This window comes from Phacochoerus africanus, chromosome 7 (assembly GCF_016906955.1).
Source record: "Phacochoerus africanus isolate WHEZ1 chromosome 7, ROS_Pafr_v1, whole genome shotgun sequence".
NCBI lineage: Eukaryota > Metazoa > Chordata > Mammalia > Artiodactyla > Suidae > Phacochoerus > Phacochoerus africanus.
In genome coordinates, this window is record NC_062550.1 from 18,884,050 (window position 1) to 18,895,126 (window position 11,077).

An 11,077-nucleotide genomic window follows, 5' to 3' on the forward strand; every position below is an offset into this window, starting at 1 on the left:
AATTTTAAGAAGCCAGGATAACACATAATAAATTAGAAACTACAGGGCAGATCTGTGACTATGGCGCTTACAAGGAAAGTCTTGGGCTATTTGATATGAGGCATCTTTATTATACTGCAGTCAGCTCTGAGCACAATATTATTAGAATATTATTATTCAGAATAACTCAAGTTTCTACCTGCAACCCTACTCACTAAGAACCAATTCAATTATATTATTTTTGTAGTGATATTCTGTCCCAGAAGGCCCAAAACTCCTCTCCAACCAGGCATTTAAAACATATTTAAAAAGTAGGAAGTGTACTTGTGGCTCAGGTTCAATCCCTGGCCCAGGAACTGCCACATGCCCTGGGCATAGACAAAAAAAAAATAAACATATAACTAATAAAAAGAAAGAAAAGAAAAAGCAAACGATTAATATAGTAGTGTTTTCCCTAATCCTGTAGTCTGCAGAGGTGATAGTTAAATAATTCTAAACAGAAATATTTCAAGATAAATTTTTGGGGTCTTTTTTAGGGCCGCACCCTTGGGTTCGTTACTGCTGAGCCACAACGGGAACTCCCTTCGAGATAAAATTTTTAGTAATTACTATTAGTAGTCCAAGTGATTACTCCTATACTAATTACAGAGCCAACAAAATACGAGAAGCTTGGTGATCTCTGTGAAATCTTAGAAATATGAGTTCCTATTGTAGTGCAGCAGAAATGAATCCGACTAGTAACCATGAGGATGCAGGTTCGATTCCTAGCCTCGCTCAGGGGGTTAAGGATCCAGGGCTGCTGTGAGCTGTGGTGTAGGTCACAGACACGGCTCGGATTCTGAGGTGCTATGGCTGTGGTATAGGCCGGCAGCTACAGCTCCAATTCAACCCTTAGCCTGGGAACTTCCATATGCCACGGGTGCGGCCTTAAAAAGACAAAAAAAAAAAAAAAAACTGTATTATTCTAAAAGAGAAAAATGGATTCTAGACTCCAACTTTTTCAACAAAACATTTAGTCAACAAATTATAAGCTCCACTATTTGCAGTGTCTACAGAACATAACGAGGGCAGAGAACAGAGGGTCAGTTATGCTTGGTGTGCTGCACAGTATTTAAGCCTCCATAAAAATTTAAAACCGTTATGGAAACACTAAGTTAATAAGAAGACAGTTTTGCTCTCTAGGACCATACGACCAGGTCCCTTCAGTCATTTAATTACATTACGGAAAAGATGAAGTGGAGATACAAGCAACAAAAATCAACCGCTCAATATTCTAAAAGACTATGATTAACATTCCTTTGATATTCTAGCTCACCCCCAGCTATTAAGCATCACCTTCTGGTCAAGCTGGTAAAGTTTCTTCCTATCAAGTAGCAATCAACAGCAGGGGGAAAAAAAAAAAGACAGCACTCATGGTTCAGTGTAATATAACTATTTTATCCCATTCTTTATCAAAAGTTCTAAGACTGTTTTACAAGATAAGAATGCTAGTCAAATTACATTTTCTGTCTGAAACATCAGAAGCCTATATATCTGTTGACCCAGCAATTCCATTTCTAAGAATGCCTACTCAAGAAACACTCACACAAGGAAGTATGTGCAAGAATACTTCCTGGAGTTCCCGTCATGGCTCAGTGAAAACGAATCTGATTAGCATCCATGAGGATGAAGGTTCAACCCCTGGCCTCCCTCAGTGGGTTAAGGATCTGACATTGCCATGAGCTGTGGAGTAGGTCGCAGACGGGACTCAGATCTGGCATTGCTGTGGCTGTGGCGTAGGCCAGTGGCTGCAGCTCTGATTCGACCCTAGCCTGGGGCCTGGGGACCTCCATATGCCACAGGTACAGCCCTAAAATGACCAAAAAAAAAAAAAAAAGAATATTCCCCATAGCATTGTTTGTAGTGTCAAAAGACTAAAAACAACCATTCATAGGATGGAACACCATGTCATGCAGCTATGCAGCTGTCATAAATATGGCAGGTCTACACGGATTGCTGAGAAGCAATCTCCAAGATTTGTCATCAAGTTAAAAACCCAATTTATAAACAGTACACCATCACTTTTGTAGCAAAAAGAGAGCATACACACATACATGCACAGACGATACCCAAAGCACAAGCCAAAAACTGGTAATGCTGTCCCTAAGAGGAAGGCGTGGCAGAGGACAAAAGGTCAGGCAAGAGGAAGACCTCTCACTGAATACACACTGTATGTATGTGGTTTTGCACTTAGAAAAAATTCACCAAAAAACTTTTTTTTTTTAATGTAAAGGTCAAACAGATTCACTCAGTTTCTCAATGAACACTTCAGGGCTATTCGGTTAACCTCTCTCTGACAAAGCTTCTGCAATGGATTATCAGGGACCTGAAACTGTCTGCTTGGCAGGCATCCATGGCCTTAAGCTAAACTTACTACTCCTTGGACACAGTGTGCAGACAGTCATGCTCTGAAATTGCAATTTGGAGGTTTTACCTGAATGCGAAGAATTAGAAAAATTCTCCTCAGGAGGGCATTTCCTGACTCCCTAGTTTGGCGTAAATGGCCCTCTTTCAGGTTGTCCCCAAGGCACATCTACTGCTTAGTACTGTCATATCACATGACCCTGAAAGCATTTATTCCCGGATACCATTCTTACAACTTTTCGGTAAGTCTGAAAATACATCAAAATAAAAAGTTGGCCCCCAAACACATACTAGCTATAATAGACTCTGATCACCTAAATTAACAATAATTCTATACGTTCTCTTAGTATTTACAAGAAATGCTAGAACAGTCTGGATAGCCCAAACATGTTTTGAAAATTGCCACCAAGAAAATGTGAAATACTGAGTATTAAAATAATACAACTTTAGAAGTTCCTGTCATGGCACAGCGGAGATGAATTCGACTAGGAACCATGAGGTTGAGGGTTCAATCCCTGGCCTCACTCAGTGGGTTAAGGATCCAGCATTGCCATGAGCTATAGTGTAGGTTGCAGATGCAGCTCGGATCTGGCATTGCTGTGGCTCTGGTGTAGGCCGGCAGCTACAGCTCCAACTCGACCCCTAGTCTGGGAACTTCCATATACCTTGGGTGCAGCCCTAAAAGGACAAAAGACAAAATATAAATACATACATACATAAATAAATAAAATGATACAACTTGGAGTTCCCGTCGTGGCGCAGTGGTTAACGAATCCGACTAGGAACCATGAGGTTGGAGGTTCGAGCCCTGCCCTTGCTCAGTGGGTTAACGATCTGGCGTTGCCGTGAGCTGTGGTGTAGGTTGCAGACACGGCTCGGATCCCACATTGCTGTGACTCTGGTGTAGGCCAACAGCTACAGCTCCGATTCGACCCCTAGCCTGGGAATCTCCATATGCAGTGGGAGCGGCCCAAGAAATAGCACAAAGACAAAAAAAAAAAAAAAAAAAAACTTTAACTTAAATTTTCCCTTGATAGTTAAAAAAAAGTTTGAATTTTTTTCCTATAAAATTCTCTTACACAGAGCAAAGGCAGTCATGAAAGACCATTTCACTGATTTTAGAGCTGTGTTCAATGTTGCAAAAGTCTCCCTAAAATTAATTTTAAGTTTTGGAGAGGAATTTTTGTCTTTTTTTTTTAGTTCCCAGGTTAGGGGTCTAATGGGAGCTATAGGTGCCAGCCTATACCACAGCATTAAGTAGGAAAAGTTTTCAAAGAGGCAACCAGAAAAGTGTTTGCAGGGAATCAACTGATTTAAATGTGAACAGGAATGTTTACAGTTGACTAGCAAAGCCCTCTCTTCTCCCTTCCTGCTGCTTCCTCAGCCAGTGTTCAGTGCCAGCAACATCATGGTGACAAAATGGAAACTGCCAGATGTACATACAGATCAAGGCTTTAAAAAACAATATCCAAGTTGTTTATTAGAGAATAATGAGGAGTTGTGTTAAAAAAAAAAGAATCCCACTTGTCTTGAAGAAAATACATTTTTGTAAAGATGTCCAGATCCTTCTAAAATTCCCTTTTCTGCAGAGGTCTACTTTAAGACTAAAGGCCTTGATATGGCTACTAAACCATTACCATTAATCTAACATCTACATTGTACAAGACATTCTTCCTGAAGGTGAGCTCCTGCCCCTGGATGACTGGAAGTCAACACAATTCAGGAATATTCAGTAGTTCAAACAGAGCTAATTGTTGTCTGAACCCTATGTATTCGAATAGGACAATTACTAGCCATTTCTAAAAATAAGCAATGATTACTTCCTATTTTTCCATTAAAGAAGCACCATTTTCTGAGCCTTTCCATTACAATATCCATCTAATTCCAAAAACTTAATCTGCCCCCATCACAGGTGAGGAGAGCTCAGAAAGCTTAAAAAGCCATGAGAATTTCTAAATTATAACTGAGGATGTGAAGTTTGGAAATATTTTTAAAATTTGGATAAAAAATGGGGAGCCGTGGGTTCACAATCTGGCTTGTCTCTGTAGCACTGCTGGTTCGATTGCCGGCTCGGGAGCTTCCCTATGCTGCAGGGGCAGCCAAAAACAGAGGAAAAAAGAATTGGATAATAATAATCCTGTTTTTCTCTCATAACAATGAATTTGATATAAAACAAAAAGGGAAAAAAAAGACAGGGTGAAGACAGATTATACCTACTTCCTGACGGAAGAACAAAGCAAAAAAAAAACCCCTCTGGTGTTTGTTAGTTTAAGAAAAAGGCCTTGAAACGCTAATCTTCTCTACCTGAGTGGGTAATGTTTCCGTAAGCTGCAGGTCACACAAGCACGCCCAGTTCATAAAGCACAAACAGTGCTGCTATTGCACAATGCAATTACCACGCATCAGAGCCTCCCTGTGTGTGGACGGCTCTCTCACCCTTGGGCAGCGGCCACCGAGATACCAGCTTAGACTGTTCTTCATTGTACTGACCTCATATGCCATAGAAATATGCTCAAAACTGGAGATGTCCTGCTTAGTCTACCAGAGAACCACCCTTTCAACTCCACAGCAAGTTGGCTGATTCCGCCTGAGCTGGACTTTTGAAAATCTGTTTTACAAGTTAAAAGAAACACCTGACATTGAGAACCACTCATGATAAGAGAGAAAAACAGAAAATGTTAGGCAGCAAGAAGAGGATAGAGGGGATAAGGCGTGGGGAGCAAAGTACAGTTGATAATGAAGCCAGATGCCGGGTGTCAAATATGATAACACTTGGGAGAAATGTGGCCGGGCTGTCAAGAAGGACTCAACAAAAATATCACTCATCGACCAGAGACTTCAGTTATTGGAAGGGCCGAATGAAGAATACCCATTAAAGAGAGCTCTCCACTTTCTCTGCTCAGTGTTCTGAGGCTTAACCAGCTTCCAAACCTCCTTGACGGCTCACGGTCAGGGTCACTAAAACCTTACTTCGGAGACTATAGCTTGGTCTTCATTCCTCCCAACTCTCACAGTGTGAGCTTCCCTGGCTGCCTCCTTACCCCAAGCTCACAACAGGGCGTTTCCCTTTGGCGCACCAACCTGCCCTCCTGGCCCAACGCATCTCTCCTGGAACACAACTCCAAGCTCTTCAAAAACATCAGACTCCTTTACACTTAAGAAAGTCTATTAAATCAGTCTATACCCACCTCTTGTCTCGGGCGGGGGTGGGAGGGGTGTTTGTCCTTTTACTTGCTGAAGTTAACTCTTCTCTGGCAAATGTTAAGAATGATTATCATTAGATTACATTCAACTTATTTAATCCAGTGACAGACACTGGTGTGCCAATGTAGACTGACCTTAACAATTTTTTTTCTTTTTTGGCAGGGAGGGGTACGGGGGAGCACACTCACGGCATATGGAGGTTCCCAGGCTAAGGGTCGAATCGGAGCTGTAGCTGCTGGCCTGCACTACAGCCAGAGCAACACAGGATCCAAGCCTCATCTGTGACCTACACCACAGCTCACAGAAATGCCGGATCCTTAACCCACTGAGCAAGGCCAGGGATCAAACTTGAGTCCTCACAGATGATAGATTTGTTTCCATTGAGCAATGATGGGAACTCCTGATCTTAACAATTTTAAATTCTTATTTTCCTCAATGTTTCTTTTCTCTTATTTTATTTAATGCCCGCACCCACAGCATATAGAAATTTCCAGGCCAGGGGTTCAACATGATCCACACCAGCCTACACCCCAGCTACAGTGATGCCAGATCCTTTAACCCACTGCAACAGGCCAAGGATTGAACCCAAACCTCTGCAGTGACCCACGCCTCTGCAGTTGGATTCTTTTTTTTTTTTTTTTTTGTCTTTTGCCATTTCTTGGGTCCACTCTTGCAGCATATGGAGGTTCCCAAGCTAGGGGTCCAATGGGAGCCACAGCCGCCGGCCTACACCAGAGCCACAGCAACACAGAATCCGAGCCCCATCTGCAACCTACACCATAGCTCACGGCAACTGGATCCTTCACCCACTGAGCAAAGCCAGGGATCGAACCCAATCCTCGTTCCTAGTCGGATTCGTTAACCACTGAGCCACAGAGGGAACTCCTGCAGTTGGATTCTTAACCCACTGCACCATGGCGGCAACTCCCAATGTTTCTTATCTTGAAGCAAAGAAAAAGCGTGTGTAAAGACAGCAAATATATACAAGATTCTCCAGTCTCATAAATGCCTACTTCTGCTCTTTGGAACCTGCTAAAATTTCAATAATAATAAACCACCTCCTTTCATTAGCTAGGAATTTTAATAGACACTTGATTATTAGTGATAAATGGGACCAAAACAAACAAAAAATAACCCATATAAGATGACCTACTAGCAATAAGCACAAAGACAAGAATGAGAACCCTAATTTCCCAATCTAAGTCTTTACTAGAAACTGGTCCTTACACTAAAAAAAAAAAAAAAAAAAAGTAAGTTACTCTGATCTTAAATTAAAAGTGGAAGAGGAGGAGAACTCCCTGATGCCACATCAGGTTAAGGATCCAGCACTGTAACTGCTGTGGCGCAAGTGCAATCCCGGGCGCAGCCCCCCCCCCCCCAAAAAAAAGGTAGAAGAGGAAAATTTAAATCACTGTCCCTTTGGCTTGCTCCCCACTAGTGGGGGTGTCCACACTCCTCTCTGAACTTGTTGTTTTGTTTCTAAACTGCTCCCCTGTGTGCTCTCCCGTATGAGCTGTGCTTATAATAATAAACCTTGTGCCTGCTTTTGGTTTAAAAGAAAAAGTGGGAGAGGAATTAGACAATATTTTTTTCATTCCTGGCCGATGATTTTATATTCCATTATGATCTTATTATAGTTTATAACACATATTGGTTTTTGTTTTTTTTTATAACATATATTTGTTGTTTTACTGTATCCACGATATTCCTGATAATACCTCGAGGCTCTTCTTTGTGTCTCCAGCGGCCCATAAATGTTAATCGTTCAATATATTAACCTTTCAAAAGAATAAATGGCATCCAATGGGTGAGACAAGGATGCAGGTCTTCTAACTCCATATATTCTGCATTCAAATGCTCCCTGCCTTCTTTTCCCATGCATTTTTTATTCAAGCCAGAGAGACTCACAAGATAAAAATAACAATGTTAAGGCAAAAACACTAAACCCTTTAAAGAGGTCATTCCCTGTCCTCCTTATTTAAGCAGAGGTTTCATAAAGACACTGCCCTCTACTCTCACCAAGCCAGCATCCAACTTTCAACCCCGTACAAGTACTAAGTCGTCTTATTCCATATTCCACAGTTAAATAACTGAACTTCTATCACATGTACTTCAGCCAAATCAGGACAGCATACTACTGCAGAAAGCTAAGCTGGTTTTTTTTTCTTTTTTTTTTTCCTTTTTCGGCTGCCCGGTGGCATATGGACTTCCCAGGCCAGGGATCAGATCCAAGCCATAGTTGTGACCTACACCACAGCTGTGGCAACGCCAGATCCTGTAGCCCACTGTGCTGGGCCGGGGATTGAAGGTGCGTCCCCACACTGCAGAGACACTGCTGATCCCACTGTGCCACAGCAGGAATGCCTCGACATTCTTTTTTATAAATTCAAAGTTTCTCATTTTGTGATTAGTTCCCAATAATGCAACGTATATAAACAGCAACTTTCTTGGAAGGGGAGAACTAGAAGACAAAAAAGTCTTCCATTAGAGCCTTCCAGAGAGCACCAAGCAAAGCTGAAGCTCACAGAAAGCGCTTAAGTCTGCCAGCAGACATTTCTATTTGTGTACAGGGTAAGGGCGGGGGAATAAAGATGTCTTTGATTCCACAGCACCCACCCAAGCTCTCAGCACTAAAAAGTCAATTAGAGGAGTTCCCACTGTGGCACAGTGGATGAAGAATCTGACTGCAGCAGCTCAGATCACTACAGAGGCACAGGTTTGATCCCTGGCCCAGTGCAATGGGTTAAAGGAGCTGGCGCTGCCACATCTACAGCTTGGATTCACTTCCTGGCCCGAGAACTTCCATATGCTGAGGGCGCAGCCATAACATTAAAAAAAAAAAAAAAGATCAAACGGAAAAGAATCTACTCTGTAGATACCAGTCCCTAACCTCTAACCTTCATTTCACTGAGTCAAAACTGAAGCAAAGCTGCTTAGGAGCTCTGTGGAGTATTCCAAGGGATCACCGCTGATTTCCTAACTGTAGCGTAAGATGAGATTCGCGCCAAGCTTCCTCATTCATTAACAAGAAGTGCTGCCAGGCTGCCCAGAAATTCCCCGCCTGAGTCCCAGGGCCATCCCGGAAACATGAGAAACCAAGAATGCTGCAATCATGGCCTTTTTGGTATTGGGTCAAAAAAAAAAAAAAAAGTGCCTAGGTTAAGACTATACATGAAACAGTATTCAGTGAAATACTAAACAAAGATGTTTCATTTACTCAGCACAGCTATCAAGGGCAGACCTAGTATCATATAGCGGTAGTTTCCAATCTTATTTAATGATAAACACCCAGTAGAAAGCCTCCAGTCACAGGCAATTATACCATACCCTCAGATCATTAATGACATGGATGGAAAACACAGGCCTAGAGGTTCATGGGCAATAGGCTGGCAGGATTCTGAGCAAAGGATAAGTAATAAGGTCAGAATTCTTTTAGTGTGGAATCTTTAAGGGGAAAGAAGGCACAGGTAGGTAATAATAACAAAAACTCCTATATGCAAGGATTCGTTCTAAGCACGTGAAGAGTAGTAACTCATTTGAAACTCACTACCAACTCTTTTAAGATTGGTATTATCCATCCCCATTTTAAGTATGTGGACACAAAAGAACAAAGAGGCTAAGCAACTTGCTCAACGTTTTAAGCAGCCACGAGTGCTGCAAACTAGGCCGGGTTCAGATTCCACAGGAGTCAAGGGCGAAACACAGTGCCCCCTGGTTTCACCCATATTCACTAGAATTACCGCCAGCAAAAGTTTCTGGAAACCTGTCTCCTCTTGCCTCTCTCCTTCCGTATAATTTCTGCTTTTGCTTTTCACTTTAAAGAGATGTCACATTCCCTTAACTTCCTAACACTCCCTCTGGAGCAGTGGACAGGAAAACTCAAGCCCAGGTTCCTCAGCTTCTCCTCCAACGACGTGCTTTGAAATAGTCGGACATATAAAGGGAATTTGGAGAAACCAAGTGAAAATGAACCCAAAGGAGGAACATCAAAAAGTAAACACAGCTTGAAAAGCAGGGACACATGAAATCTAACAGACAGAGAGCAACTACCCCATTCACATATCCTGTGCAATAATGCCCCCTACACAAGTACCTGGAGCCTGGAACCTGCACAAAAAGCCTGAAAACCTATCTACACACAAGTATTCAGCAGCCTGTCCAGGCCCTACACCCGAAGGTGCTCCTTGAATGTCGGGTGCAGTAAAATGAATTCTTTTGTTGAAGTGGGGCGGCGGGAGGCCCAGGGAGCGGACGGGGCGCCAGGGCACCAAGGTAAGACAGCAGCCGCGAGGACCTTGCCCTGGGCCGAGGGCCTCTTTCTCGGCGCAAAGCGGGGTCAGCGCACAGTCGATCACGGGCCCCGACACCGCGGCAGGTCCGACCAGGGGTTCAGCCATTTCTCTTAGGCCGCGGCGGAGAAGGCGAGGTCCCTGGGGCTTTCGCTCCCCGTCCCCCGCCTCTTGGTCTTCCTTCGAATAACGCGGTTCCATCTGGACCCAGCGCCCAGGCCCTCCCCGCCGGCGTCGCCCCCCGTAGCCCCGCTCCGCGCCCCGCGTGCCCCATACTGGCCCCGGCGCCAGCACCCAAGCCGGCTCCCCAGGCGCCTGGAGCCCACCCCACCCCAGTGGGGAAAGCGGGTCTCCAGCGTGACCCCTGACCTGGCCCGCTCCTCGCCTTACCGGTTCCGCCACCACCTCACAAGCGGTCCCCGCGCGGGTGGCTCCATATCCCGGGAGCCAGCGCCACGCCAACCTACCCCCTACACGCCCAGCGATTGGCCGACAGGACCACAACCGCACATTCCTATTGGCTGGGTTCCCGTATTCCCGTAGCGGCCCGCGCGCGTGGCGGGCAGACTGAGTATCCAGAGGCTCCGCCCACCCTTGATCAGACTGGAGGTGGAGCCACTGCGGCCCGGCCTGGAGCTCTCTGCTGCAGTCAGTGCTCTCGCTGGTCCAACCCAAAGTGTGGATTGGAGTCTCCCACCCCGCTGGCAGTCTGGAGACTCTAAGATTCCTGCAGTAGTTCGCCGCGACCTCACGTTAGATCCTGGAAATCAAGACTATTTCTTCTGAGACACGGCTCTGCAAGAGATGCAGCTCCACCCTGTAAAATAGAGCCACCTGGCAGGATCTTTTCCTCTCCCCCGCAGAGCCACATCATAGCATCTGCCGCCCCACCGAGAGCACCCCAAACCTGGGAGGAACCTCGAAGCATCTTGTGCAGCCAGTTGGACTACATCAATCTCCTACTCCCAAGCCTGGGCAATAACTTGTTTTCTTCCCTCCTAACCAGCTGCCTCGCTTCTTCCCCAAAACTTTATTCCCCACCTACCCAAAATCAATCCCACTCTGCCCCCAGCCTCATTCTCACACCCCAGATTCTTTCTCTGAAGGTGATGGCCAGATCAATTGTGCTTTAAAGCGGAGAAAATAGTCTGACTAACCACCCTAATTTTCTACAGTGTCATTACCAGGAACAGATTTACCAG

At 44.5% G+C, this 11,077-nt stretch overlaps 1 protein-coding gene across 2 annotated transcripts in view; it reads right to left on the reverse strand.

Annotated features, from left to right (window-relative positions):
- Positions 1-10,457, reverse strand: part of SLC11A2 (solute carrier family 11 member 2) — a 101,376-nt gene extending 90,919 nt beyond the window's left edge. Inside the window, exon 1 of one of the 2 annotated variants that reach the window (XM_047786617.1) lies at positions 10,343-10,457. The gene's annotated coding sequence lies outside the window, so the exon portion shown is untranslated. Of the gene's footprint in view, positions 1-10,265 lie in introns of both variants that reach the window. The other variant, XM_047786615.1, reaches the window with a different exon arrangement.
- Positions 10,458-11,077: the final 620 nt, after the last annotated feature.